The sequence below is a fragment of the Loxodonta africana genome, chromosome 4 (assembly GCF_030014295.1).
Source record: "Loxodonta africana isolate mLoxAfr1 chromosome 4, mLoxAfr1.hap2, whole genome shotgun sequence".
Classification (NCBI taxonomy): Eukaryota; Metazoa; Chordata; class Mammalia; order Proboscidea; family Elephantidae; genus Loxodonta; species Loxodonta africana.
In genome coordinates, this window is record NC_087345.1 from 36,311,307 (window position 1) to 36,325,377 (window position 14,071).

A 14,071-nucleotide genomic window follows, 5' to 3' on the forward strand; every position below is an offset into this window, starting at 1 on the left:
TACTTGGCCCATACAGTGATGGAAAAAGCAATTTGAGCAAATATTTGAAAAAGCAGAAAATTTTATACCAACAAATTACTTTAAACAAGAAATGAGCTCTTCTTCAGGGCCTTACAATTTAGACAATGCATATACAGTTACACACAGACCATTTCATCCTTTTAAATCACCTGCCTGGCATACAGCAGGAGCACTAGTGGTACAGTGGTTAACCGCTAGACTGCTAACCAAAAGGTTGGCGGTTTGAACCTACCACCCACTCCATGGGAGAAAGATGTGGCGGTCTTCTTCCACGAAGATTACAGCCTTGGAAACCCTATGGGGCAGTTCTACTCTGTCCTATAGGGTCTCTATGAGTAGGAATCGACTTGCAGGCAATGGGTTTGATTTGTTCTGGTTTCTGGAATAGAGCAAAAATTCAAATGCTTAGTTATACCAAAGAGAAGGGGTAAAAAGAGGAGGAGGCTAAGAACCAGACCATATTTGGTAAAGTAGAGCATCATTAAAATTGAGGAAAACCCTCAGTGAGATGGATTGACACAATAGTCTCAACAATGGACTCAAATATATCAAAGATCATGGAGGTGGCACAGGGCCCTGTAGAATTTCGTTCTGCTATACATAGGGTCATCTTGAGTCAGAACTTACTTGATGGTAACTAACAATAACAACAAGATCCAGACAACCAACAGGTTTTATAACTTTTCCTGGGGTTGGGCCTATGTTGCATGGGGAGCCCTGGTGGTGCAGTGGTTAAGAACTTGGCTACTAACCAAAAGACTGGCAATTCAAATCCACAGCCACTCCTTGGATAACCTATGGGGCAGTTCTACTCCGTCCTATAGGGTTACTGTGAGTTGGAATCAACTCGAGAGCAACGGGTTTGGTTTTGGTTTTTCGGATGGTACATGGTGTAAGTTCTCTGAAAGTCGACAACAGTCTGTGCCAAACTAGTAACCTAAAGGTTATCAGTTTGAACTCACCCAACAGCACCAGGAAGAAATGCCTGGTGATCTGCTTCCATAAAGATTATTGCCAAGAAAACTCTATGGAGCAGTTCTACTCTGTAACACATGGGGTCACCATGAATCATAATTAGACTCCACCTCAACTTTTTTTTTCCATGGGACATGGTATAAATGCATACAATTGTGCCTCTAATAACTTACAAAGGAGGTTCTTTTCTGTTTTGCTTAAACACAGTTGATTACAGAGACTCGTTCTTCCCAGACAATTCTTTGGTTTTCTGTAGATATTTAAAGTGCTGGACTTCTTGATTAGAATTAATCCTTGATAAATGTCTTGTTCCTCATTCAGATCCCCCTCTTTCTACTCTGCAAAGACCCAGTGAGTGCCCTGACTGACACTGCCCTACTCTTGATCAGGCCTCCCAGAAGCAACATAAGATCCAGGCACCTTTCTCATCTTTCTCCCTCATCTTGAATCAAACTTACTATCCTCAGGGCATGATTAATTTATCTTATTCACTAATTTGCACTAAAGTATTAGAACTGTTATGCTAAGAATTTAACAAATTACCCCCTTCCAGATTTGCATTTTAACCTGGAGCCTTAGTTTGTTTAGTAACATGGGCATTTCTGGCCTTCATAACTGAACCAAGGAAGTTTAGTCTTTCCTGGCATCCCATCATACCAACAATGCAAGAGCCTACTTTTTAGGCCATTTTGTAGAAAGAACCCTAATCTTGATTACATGTAGATCAATATTAAACAAAACATTGGTAAAGGGAGACTTGTCACCATGAGGGTAGCCAGAATTATAATTCTTTTGCACAGTTTAATTTTGTGACTGGCTAATGATAATGTTCAGATCAGATTTTATTTTATATCAATAAAATTTTATGGGCATATGTAAATGATAAAAGCTTAAGCCATCATTTAATACTATCACCATTGATATTCAAGAAAAGCAGTAAAGATAATTTTATAAATGTTTAATGGTGAATTTGTACATATTTCCTTCTGGGATCATTCTTGAGACATTTTAGAGTTTTCATGCAAATAGACAAAATAAGAAAACTTTATACTTGCTAATAAGACTCCATTACATGTCACATTTCAAACTTTATTTTCTAATATGTTTGACTCATTCTTCATGATTTTTTGAAAGATCAAGAGCCATATATTTAGGAAGGTTAAAAAATTAAGATATTTATATCAAGCCTGTGTTCTGCTTAGTTCTGGAATCTCTAGTTTCAGGACCAAAGATAAAATGAAATAGATAGGGGCTATCTACTTTACATACAAACCTCCTTCCTCTTAAAAGTCTCCCTCTGAACAACAGCTTTCTAGGACTTCTTTAATCTCTGTTAGCTGATGAAAGGGAGCTTTACAGACAGTACTTAGAGATGGCTGAACCAATGATTGTTACCTAGAGGGCCCCTGGCTTGAAAGGAAGGAATCTTAAAATGGCAGAGGAAAGCAGAGTGATCATCCTAGTTCTTGAATGTGAGGAATTGTTAGTTCTTTTTATTGTACACATACATGCTGAATATACAGTATGTGATTTTCTTCATATGATGCAGTACCTTACTGCACTGATTGAAGCATTCTTTTCAACTTTCTTGTTTTTTTTTTACAACCCAGTAGCAACACTGTAGGATTTTAATTTCCAAACAGTTGGACAAGACATAAATATTATACAAACAACTATGGTTAACTATCTACGCTTTCCATATTCTCCCTTAAAAAAAAAAAAGGTGGGTTTAAAAATGTACACTAGGCATAAATATAAAAACTGGGTTACCACAGTAATCTCTCTCTCACAAAACGTTGCTAGTATCTTTTTGGTATAGTTTACTAAAGCTTTAAAAAGTTAAAATTTCCACCAGTAGCACTTTTCCTTCTTTGTCTGCCTTTCCAGATTTTTCCCTTTCCCCCACTAAGAGAAAGGGGGGCTAAAGCTATGTTGTTCGTGTTTCTCAGAGTATCATAATGAATTTTAACCTGTATAGTATTTATTCTCCAGTTAACTATTACTTTAGTATAGAAGAGCTCAATTTAAGGAAATACTACGTAACTACTAGGAGCGGGGCTCTATACTAATTGTTGCTGGGGTTATACATATTAACAAAACTTTGTTCCTGACAGAGACTAAGAGCTTTATAAGGTGGTAATAATCCTAATAGAAATAATACATTTATTTTTCCTTCACACTTTAGAAAGGGTTTCCACATACAAAACCTCATTTGACTCTTGAAACATTTCTATGGGGAAGATGGGGTACTATTTTTCTAACTTTACAGCTGAGATAAAGAGATAAAACATGCAACATATTCAAAGAATTAAAAATAACTAGATATACTGTCATATAGTGTGATTATAACTAGAAAACATATATGATTGTGTTTCTTTCCCCTCAGACTTACCCTTAGCAAAGCACCTTGGCCTAGGAAATTATCTATCCCACTGATCTGCCACAATGCTTAAAATCTCATTTTAGAAATTTCATATTCTGAGTGTCTACAGGAGGTCCTATCAAAATATAACAGTCCTTAGTATGGTTGCACAACATGGTGAACATAACTAATGTCACTTAATTGTATATGTAAAAATGGCTGAAATGGCAAATATTTTGTTATATGTATTTTACCACAATAAAAAAAAATTTTTTTTAAACCCAAAACATAATAGCCTTAAAGACAAGAAAAATGCAAAAAAAACATTACTAAACACTAATAATTATAAGTGAATCAATTTACTAGATGATAATTGGGCTCCTTAGAAAACAGAAGGTTGGAGTGACTTCCCAGAACAAAAGGGAAAAGTTTTGATGGAATGAAAGAGAGAAAGAACTTGATAGACTGAGGTAAAGCCCTCAGCATAAGCAGCCTGGAGAATCCCTAAGAACTTGAGAAAGGTGGAGAGGGAAAAAAAGGAGATAAACTAAATATGCTCATAATTTTGCCTCTATTAATGCCAAAACTCTGGTATGTTTCCAGTAGGCTTATGTCGAGAATTCACCTCCAAGGTACAAGTTTCCCTTACAGACCACCAGATAAACACTTAAACCCAGTTGCCATCAAGTTGATTCCAACTCACAGGGACTCTACAGGACAGAGTAGAACTGCCCTGTAGGATTTCCAAGGTTGTAATCCTTACAGAATTAGACTGCCATATTTTTGTCCCACAGAATGGCTGGTGGGTTCGAACTGCTAACCCTTCGATTACCCCTTAACAACTGCACCACTAGGGCTCCTTAGCTTAACACTTAAAAAAAAAAAAAGGTCCTTTAAAAGCAAATCAGCTTTGGTACTATCTACTTCTCTGCCTACATTTACCAAGCCTACCTGCCACCACCCTCATTCTTTCTTTCTTGGAATTGTTGTTGTTGTTGTTAGGTGCCCTCTGATTGGTTCCGGCTCACAGCAAACAACAGAATGAAACACTGCATAGTGCTGCACCATCCTCACGATCATTGCTATGTTTGTTGCAGCCACTGTGTCAATCCATCTCGTTGAAGGTCTTCCTCTTTTTCGCTAACCCTCTACCAAACATGATGTCCTTTTCCAGGGACTGGTCCCTCCTGATAACATGTCTAAAGTACATCCATTTTCGTAGAATTAGAAAAGGTTAATTCTAAAGCCTTTACTTTCTGCTCACTTTCCTCTTTCTCCATGCACTTACTGATGTCATATTTTGCCATCTGCTGTTCTTTTTTCAGCACTACTCTCTCAACTCCTTTCTTACATATTTGCCGCAAATTTCAGGTTGTTTGGGCCACTCTCATTAAAAAAAAAAAAAAAAAGATCAACTACAGTGTGTTGCTACACCTTAATCACACGATAGGTCTAAACTCTTTAGTATTTTCTTTACCCAATTCTCCATTCAGTCCTTCATCTCTTAACACTGAAATGAAGGTGATGGACATCTCAGTGCCTAGCATGGTACCAGGCACATAAAAACAAAAACCAAACCTGTTGCTGTTGAATCAATTCCAGCTCAAGAGACCCTATGTATTTCAGAATAGAGCCGAGCCCTATTGGGTTTTCTTGGCTGTAATCTTTACAGAAGCAGAAAGCAGATCGCAGAGCCTTTCTTCCGTGGCACTGTGGGGTAGGTTTGAACCCTTTAAGTTAATAGTCGAATCTAAACAATTTGTACCACCCAGGGACCTGCTAGGTACTTAGGTGCTCAGAAAAAAAAAAAAAAAGTTTGTTAAATAAATCTTAAAGTTATTACATGTGAGCATTCAATTTGTAATACAGAAAATTCTTGGAAGTACTTTCCTAAAAGTTCATAAGCTCATAAAATCTTTAATCTACAGTTAGGGTTCCTAAGATATTTCTCAGATTTATGAAAGGCTGAACTGGAAACGCTCTAAAAATCAACACAAGGCATAAAAAGCATCTCTGAATTTGCAATGTTTTACCTTCCTTTAATTCATTCACATTCTCCTCTCAGGATACAAGAAGCAAAACCAGTTTGTGTTGTACGTACTACAGAAGGAGCTGGATATGGACTCAGAATTGAGTAGTTATACACTAATTAGGTATCCCAGTCATTATTTAAAATGTTATCGTATTTAGGGAATTGTCTGCTTACTTTGGGGAAAGGGCAAATTGATATTTCTCCCAACATGAGGACTGTGGAAACAAGAGCACCCCTAAACATCACTTCCACAACCCCATATTGTGTTTAGGGAACTTCTTTGTTAATTTATTAGGCATTTTAGGAATATTTTTGATCATCACTGTACTAAGAGCTCCAGAGAGGTATACAAATGGAGAAAGTACACAATCCTTGCCCCCAAAGAGTTTACAACACAAACAGAAAATCAGGCTCAGAATTTAGAACAAAAGCAGTGACTGCATAATAATGTACCGGTGGGGGAAGGGAAGGATGGTGATCTGGAAACTGGGTTGTTATTAGGAAAGCAGTTTCCAGGAGGTGAGAGTTTAGGCCAGCCCCGAAAGAGGTTAATTGTAATGATTAGCAGGAATGGAAGCTTCTACTTAGGAGATAAATATCTGTCCTGATTTAAAAGTGGAAACTGCTTTAAGTATGGAAGATACTAAAGGAATTGTCTTATTAGCAGTCCAAAGGCTGATCTGGAAAAAGGCTGATTTTGAGGATATAACAGGTAAGTCTGGAGGAAGTGAGATGATGAAGGTAGGAAGAGGAAGCATTGGATTTTTGGGTATAGCAAAAAGTTTAGATTTGATGATATGGGCAAAAAAGGAAAACTACAAGAGAAGAATCATTATAGCAGCTGTGTAAAAATGAGATTGCAATAGAAAGATTCAGGAGCTCAGGAAGCGAGTTAGGGCATGCCAGAATTCAGCCTGAAGTCGCTACCAACCAAAAAAAAAAACCCGTTGCTGTCAAGTCGATTCCAACTCATAGCAAACCTATAGAATAGAGTAGAACTGCCCCCACAGAGTTTCTAAGTCCTTGTTGTTGTTGTTAGGTGCCGTCGAGTTGGTTCTGACTCATAGTGACCCCATGCACAACAGAACGAAACACTGCCCAGTCCTGCACCATCCTTATTGCTTATTGCTATGCTTGAGCCCACTGTTGCAGCCACTATGTCAATCCATCTAGTTGAGGGTCTTCCTCTTTTTCACTAACCCTCTACTTTACCAAGCATGATGTCCTTCACCAGGAGCTGATCCCTCCTGACAACATGTCCAAAGTATGTGAGACACAGTCTCACCACCCTTGCTTCAAAGGAGCACTCTGGTTGTACTTCCTCCAAGACAGATTTGTTCACTCTTTTGGCAGTCCATTGTATATTCGATATTCTTCGCCAACACCACAGTTCAAGGCGACAATTCTTCTTTGGTCTTCTTTATTCATTGTCTAGCTTTCACATGCATATGAGGCGATTGAAAACACCATGGCTTGGGTCAGGGTCACCTTAGTCCTCAAGGCGACATCTTTGCTTTTTAATACTTTAAAGAGATCTCCTGCAGCTGATTTGCCCAATGCAATGTGTCTTCTGATTTCCTGACTGTTGCTTCCATGGGTGTTGATTGTGTGGATCCAAGTAAAATGAAATCCTTGACAACCTCCATCTTTAGGTGCCCTCCTGTTGGTTTTTTTCTGTTTATCATGTTTTCCCTGTTTATCATGATGTTACTTATTGGTCCAATTGTGAGGATTTTTGTTTTCTTTATGTTGAGGTGTAATCCATACTGAACAAGCTGTAGTCTTTAATCTTCATCAATAAGTGCTTCAAGCTATCTTCACTTTTAACAAGCAAGGCTGTATCATCTGCATAACGTTGTTAATGAGTCTTCCTCCAATCCTGATGCCCTGTTCTTCTTCATACAGTCCAGCTTCTCGTATTATTTGCTCAGCATACAGATTGAATAGGTATTGTGAAAGGATACAACCCTGACCCACACCTTTCCTGACTTTAAACCATGCAGTAGCCCTTTGTTCTGTTTGAATGACTGCCCCTTGATCCACCTACAGATTCCTCATAAGCATAATTAAGTGTTCTGGAATTCCCATTCTCTGCAGTGTTATCCATAATTTGTTACGATCCACACAGTTGAATGCCTTAGTATAGTCAATAAAACACAGGTAAATATCATTCTAGTATTCTCTGCTTTCAGCCAAGATCCATCTGACACTAGCAATGATATCCCTGATTCTATATCCTCTTCTAAATCCAGCTTGAACTTCTGGCAACTCCCTGTCGATATACTGCTGTAGCCACTTTTGAGTGATCTTCAGCAAAATTTTGCTTGCATGTGATATTAATGATATTGTTCGATAATTTTCACATTTGGTTGGATCACCTTTCTTAGGAATAGGCATAAATATGGATCTCATCCTGTTGATTGGCCAGGTAGCTGTCTTCCAAATTTCTTGGCACAGACATGTGAGCACTTACAGCGCTGCATCCATTTGTTGAAACATCTCAATTGATATTCCATCAATTCCAGGGGCCTTGTTTTTTGCCAGTGCCTTCAGGGCAGCTTGGACTTTTTACTTCAGTACCATTGGTTCCCGATTATATGTTATCCCTTGAAAAGGCTGAATGTTGACCAATTCCTTTGGTATAGTGACTCTGTGTATTCCTTCCATCTTCTTTTGATGCTTCTTGCATCATTTAACATTTTCCCTGTAGAATCCTTCACTATTGCAACTCGAGGCTTGAACTTTTTCTTCAGTTCTTTCCGCTTCAGAAATGCTGAGCGTGTTCTTCCCTTTTGGTTTTCTATCTCCAGGTCTTTGCACATGTTATCATAATACTTTACTTTGTCTTCTCGAGCTGCCCTTTGAAATCTTCTGTTCGGCTCTTTTACTTCATCATTTTTTCCTTTTGCTTTAGCTACTAGGTGTTCAAGAGCAAGTTTTAGAGTCTCTTCTGACATCCATTTTGGTCTTTTCTTGTTAATGACCTCTTGCTTTCTTCATGTATGATGTCCTTGACGTCATTCCACAACTTATCTGGTCTTTGGTCATTAGTGTTCAACGTGTCAAACCTATCTTGAGGTGGTCTCTAAATTCAGGTGGGATATACTCAAGGTCGTACTTTGGCTCTTGTGGGCTTAGTCTAATTTTCTTCAGTTTCTACTTGAACATCCATATGCCTAATTGATGGTCTGATGCACACTGGGCCCCTGGCCTTGTTCTGACTGATGATATTGAGCTTTTCCATCATCTCTTTCCACAGATGTAGTCGATCTGATTCTTGTGTATGGCATCTGGCAAGGTCGATGTGTATAGTTGCTGTTCATGTTGGTAAAAAAAAGGTATTTGCAATGAAGAAACCGTTGGTCTTGCAAAATTCTATCACACGATCTCTAGTGTCATTTCTGTCACCAAGGCCATATTTTCCAACTACTGACCCTTCTTTGTTTCCAACTTTCGCATTTCAATCACCAGTAACTATCAAGGCATACTGATTGCATGTTTGATGAATTTCGGACTGCAGAAGTTGGTAAAAACCTTCAATTTCTCATCTTTGGCCTAAGCGGTTGGTGAGTAAATTTGAACAATAGTATTAACTAGTCTTCCTAGTAGGCATATGGATATTATCCTATCACGGACAGCATTGTACTTCAGGATAGATCTTGAAATGTTTTCTACAATGAATGCTTCATTCCTCTTCAAGTTGTCATTCCTGGCATAGCAGATCACATGACTGTCTGATTCGAAATGACCAATACCAGTCCATATCATCTCACTAATGCCTAGGATATAGATATTCATGTATTCCATTTCATTTTTGACAATTTCCAATTTTCCTACATTCATACTTTGTACATTCTATGTTCCAGTTATTAATGGATGGTTGCAGCTGTTTCTTCTCATTTTGAGTTGTGCTGCATCAGTAAATGAGGGTCCCAAAAGCTTAACTCCGTCCACATCATTAAGGTCAACTCTACTTTGAGGAAGAAGCTCTTCCCTAGTTATATTTTGAGTGCCTTCCAACCTGATGGGCTTATCTTCTGGGAGTGTATCAGACAATGTTCCGCTGCTATTCATAAAGTTTTCACTGGCTAATTCCTTTCAGAAGTAGACTGCCAGGTCCTTCTTCCTAGTGTTTCTTAGTCTGGAAGCTAGCTGAAATAATCCTCCATGGGTGACCCTGCTGGTATTTGAATACTGGTGGCATAGCTTCTAGCATCACAGCAACACACAACCCCCTACAGTATGACAAACTGACAGATGTGTGAACGTCCAAGTCCTTAGGACCAGGAATGAAATGGTAGCTGAGAAAATGTTCCAAGTTGAATAAATAATAATTATAATAAATATAAAAGAAAGGTTACACTACAAACATCTCATTATTACTCATTAATCATTAATACTATTAACAATAATCTCCAAATAATTTGTTTTATTGTTGTCCATTTGTCCTCTTGCCACCCATTATCTCTCCATCGTATTCAAGACATTTTATTGAGTACCCTCTCCCTATGCCTTGCTCTGCTTGCCTTTATTTGTCTTCTTCCCAACTCACCTCCTGCCTCTTCATTTATCCAAATCATTTTAGAGACCTAGCGTGTCACCTCTTCCTTGAAGCTGTTTAAAATTTCAGAAAATTCTCCTTCTATATTTCTGTATTATCACTGTCTACTAGTCACCTTGACCACATGCTATACTTATTTTCTTATTAGTAGCTTCAAACATTGATAGTACTCATTCCATTTAACTCTTTAAAATAGTTTTTAAAATTACAATCATTGTAAAAAATTTAGGGAAAAAAAGCCACTTGTAATCAACCTCATTACCTCTAATAAAATTTTGAGATATTCCTTTCAAGCGTTGGTCAATGTGAATATACTTCATACATACATATTCAAAACATAGTATAGACATTTTTACATGCTCTTTTTACTTTTATACAATTATTTTATGAGGCCCCCTGGAATCTAAGCAGTTTCTACTCACAATCAGGTTAAGATCCTTGCTCCTGCTACTTTAACTCAGCTGCTACTCCCTATATCCTCTCTCTGACTATTAACAGCTTCTGTTTCCTGGGTCTACTGCTTGCTTTCTCAATGTGCATTTAAACCACTATTCAATCCACCCAAATCTTTTACCATGAACAGAGTGTGGGCCAAGATGTAATAAGCTTCCTACAGATTGACTGTTTTGGGGTCTGGTGCCCATTCCAGTCCAATAAAAGAGGAGAGGGGTCTATGTGGTACCAGTAAGGAAGCTAAAGAAGGAATCTCTTAGAAGAGTCGGCATGGCAAGCACGTGTGGCCTGGCTTATATATCCTTCATTTAATATGTTTTTGAAAATAAGATTTTTGATTACTATATAATATTCTGTTTACAGATATACCAGATGTACTTAACCATTCCCATAAAAAAAAATTACGTGGTTTCTGGTTTCACTATTCTAAATAGCATTGAGATGAACAGCCTTCTAAATTGCCCAAGTCTCACGTAAACTCTTCATATCCCTACAAGTGGAATTATTAGATTAGAAGGTGGCAATTTTTTTAAAGGCTTTTGATATTGTTTGCCAAATGATCTTCCAGAATGTTTTTATGACATTAAAAAAGAGATCAAGGGTTTGACTTTTGTTATACTTTGCTTTCCAGGAGCCACAAGAGAAACTATGTGGTATACCAAAAATACTTATTTTGATGAAATACTTCCTCTTAGAGATGCCCTCTTGTACTCTTAAAAAAAAAAAAAAACTGCATTTTAAACATTCATGTGGTAGGCAAAACTACAAGATTTGTAGTTTATATGTTTTGTGTGAGAGGAGTGCAGTGGGCACAAAATTGAATTGGAAAGAATTTTTATGCACTTAACACAAACCAAACCAAAGCCATTGGTGCAGTCACTGATAGTGACCCTAGAGGGCAGAGTAGAACTGCCCCACAGGGTTTCCAAGGAGCAGCTGGTGGATTCAAATTGCTGACATTTCAGTTAGCAGCCTGAGCTCTTAACCACTGTCATCAGGTCTCGTTCATGCACTTGAATATATAGAAAAAATAAAATAAAAATAAATAAACGATTAAGCTATTTAAGTATCATCAAATTCATTCCTTATCTTTACTCTTTACATGTATAACTACATTTTACGTAGCTGCAATTTTTATGTACATGTTTGGTATTTTCTTCAAATATGAATTGATTACACTCTTTCTTCATTTTGTTATTTACATAAAATTCCCGAGGTTAATATGCCAGACATTAAATAGCAATTTCCTTTTGGTTAGACTTTTATTTTCCCCTCCAAATTTTTGGTGTTTGGATAGTATACTATGAACATCTTTGTGCATGTGATTTTTTTTTTTTCCTTTTCAGATCATACCGTTTAAAGATATTGCCCTAAGTGGAATTTCTAATTAAAAGATATGAACAGCTTTATAGCTTGCCTAACGATTGCAAGATTGTTCATTCTACTGATGTTATTAACTTTGCTCGTTTGTCTTGCTGCTTCTTTAAATTCACCTTAAAAAAAAAAAAAACATTGCGGTCGAGTCAATTCTGATTCACAGAGACCCTATAAGGCAGAGTAGAAGTGCCCCATCGGGTTTCCAAGGAGCGCCTGGTGGATTTGAATTGCCGACCTTTTGGTTAGCAGCCTTAGCACTTAACCACTACGCCACCGGGGTTTCCTAAATTCACCTTAGGGAGATTAAGAACAAACAAACAAACCCGCTGCCGTCCAGTCGATTCCAGCTCATAGCAACCCTGTAGGACAGAGTAGAACCACCCCATAGAGTTTCCAAGGAGCGCCTGGTGGATTCAAACTGGCCGTAGCACTTAACTACTACACCACCAGGGTTTCCTTAGGGTGACAGTGTCTTTTAATTCTCGGTGTGTCCCCACAGGTCTGCTGTGAGGTAGAACTGGGTCAGAGTGAAGCTCAAAAAAGAGTCAATAAATATTAATAGGCTAATTTTCATGTACCTGTAGGCTTAACTTTCCTCTTCAGATTTTTCTCCTTAGTCTATTCGCTGCTTTTCTTTCTTGTATTTCTTTACCTTTAATTGGCAATTTCAGGTTAAGTAATTTTGGACCGAGCTGCTTTTTGGGTCCCTTAAATCACATTTCACAGGAAGTTGACCATCCACGACCTTCACCCGCCCCTAACGCTTTCTGAAGAGGCCGAATTCAAAGCAGCCACTGCCACTTGAGCTTACACCCAGCTGCCTCCTCGGGAAGGAAACGTTTTCTTGTAGTCTGATGTTTCCCATCATTCACGCAAAGAATTTCTACTAAAGTTAAATTTGGGCGGATTTTGAGATAACGGAACTGGCGTGCCTTCCTGCCAAACAATTCGACGCTGCGTGAGTCACAGACTGTCAGTGAAGGTGTAACGCGGCCTGTGGAATATTTTGCGTCTCACAAGCACATAGGAAACACCGGATTTACCCTCCTCAGGCACCGCCAGATACACAGGTGCGAGGCCCGTCGTAGGAACAAGCTTTTGTTGTCTGCTTCGAGCCGCCTTTAGGAAAGTCCACAGTCCTGAAGGCCGAGCTGAAGCCGGGGCGTCAGATTCCCTCAGACGCCTTTCTCAAAGCTGCAGGCTAGCGAACAGACCGAGGGCGCGCCGGGGGCGCGGCCTCCCCGAGGGGCGGGGCCTGCAGTGGGCGGGGCCTGCAGGAGGCGGGGCCTCCCGGAGGCGTCACCGCTGACGTAGCCGCCCTACCGGGCCGCCGCCGCCGCCGCCGCCGAACGGGGGGTCGGGGGGCCGGGGGTGAGCCCTAAGATGGCCGCTCCAGCGCGGGCTGGTGAGTGTGCGTGAGGGGTGCGCGCGGTTGTGGCGGTTGGCGGAGCTGCGCTCCCTGCGGGAGCGGAGGTCCGACGGGAGCCCCCAGGCGGCGAGGCACCTGACGGTTTTCCCGCCGCGCAGGGGGTTCCTGAGGAAGGGAGAGGAAGCTGCGGACTGAGGGGAGCGAGCCCAGGGGCGCGCGAAGGAGTCGGCGGCGGCCGCGGCGGGTCCGGCGAATTTAGAATTGGCGCCTCTGGGAAGTTTCGGTGGGTCGTGCGATGCCCGGGCCAGTGTCCTAGTGCCATCGCGCAGTGCCCAGGGATGCTGCGAGGGGATGCGTTTCTTGTGGCCGGATACCGCGTAGGCACCCTGCGCTGGGCTGGAGGGGGACGAGCTGGGGGAAAAGGGGCGGAATTGGGGGACTCGAAGGGATGCAAAGGGGAGTTGTGCCTGGATCCGCGGTCCGGAGCGTGGAGAGATGTAATCGGGCATCTTACCGGTGCGCTGTGTAGAACGGGCGCCGTAGAGGTAAAAGCGCATCCTGCCCCCGGCCGGGAATGCCCCAAGTGATGCTCAAAGCCCTGGGATGCTCTGGAAGGGCGGTTCTAGTCCTCCGTTAGAAGGAATGTGCTTCTCCGAGGTTAGCCTTCCCTCCATTGATTGCGTTCCAGCGCTGCCGCACCTGCTGCCACTTGAAGACGCTTCCAGTTTTTGAATGCCAGCTTCCTAAAATCATTCGAGCCGGCCTTCGAATGCTAATAAATTAAACTCATTTTAGGGGCATAAGAAACATGTCAGCGTGAGGAGGAGAGAGAGACCAAAAAAAAAAAAAAAATCCTGACTACTCCAGTGTAAGAGTTGATCCCCCCCCCAATAAAAAATAAAGTGAAACATAGTAATTGCT

General features: G+C 40.4%; 1 long non-coding RNA gene across 1 annotated transcript in view; it reads right to left on the reverse strand.

Annotated features, from left to right (window-relative positions):
- Positions 1-13,007, reverse strand: part of LOC135231177 (uncharacterized) — a 112,465-nt gene extending 99,458 nt beyond the window's left edge. Inside the window, exons 1-2 of the long non-coding RNA XR_010321719.1 lie at positions 12,360-13,007; positions 254-400 (exon numbers count right to left, since the gene is read on the reverse strand). This is a non-coding gene — a long non-coding RNA (uncharacterized LOC135231177). The remainder of the gene's footprint in view (positions 1-253; positions 401-12,359) is intronic.
- Positions 13,008-14,071: the final 1,064 nt, after the last annotated feature.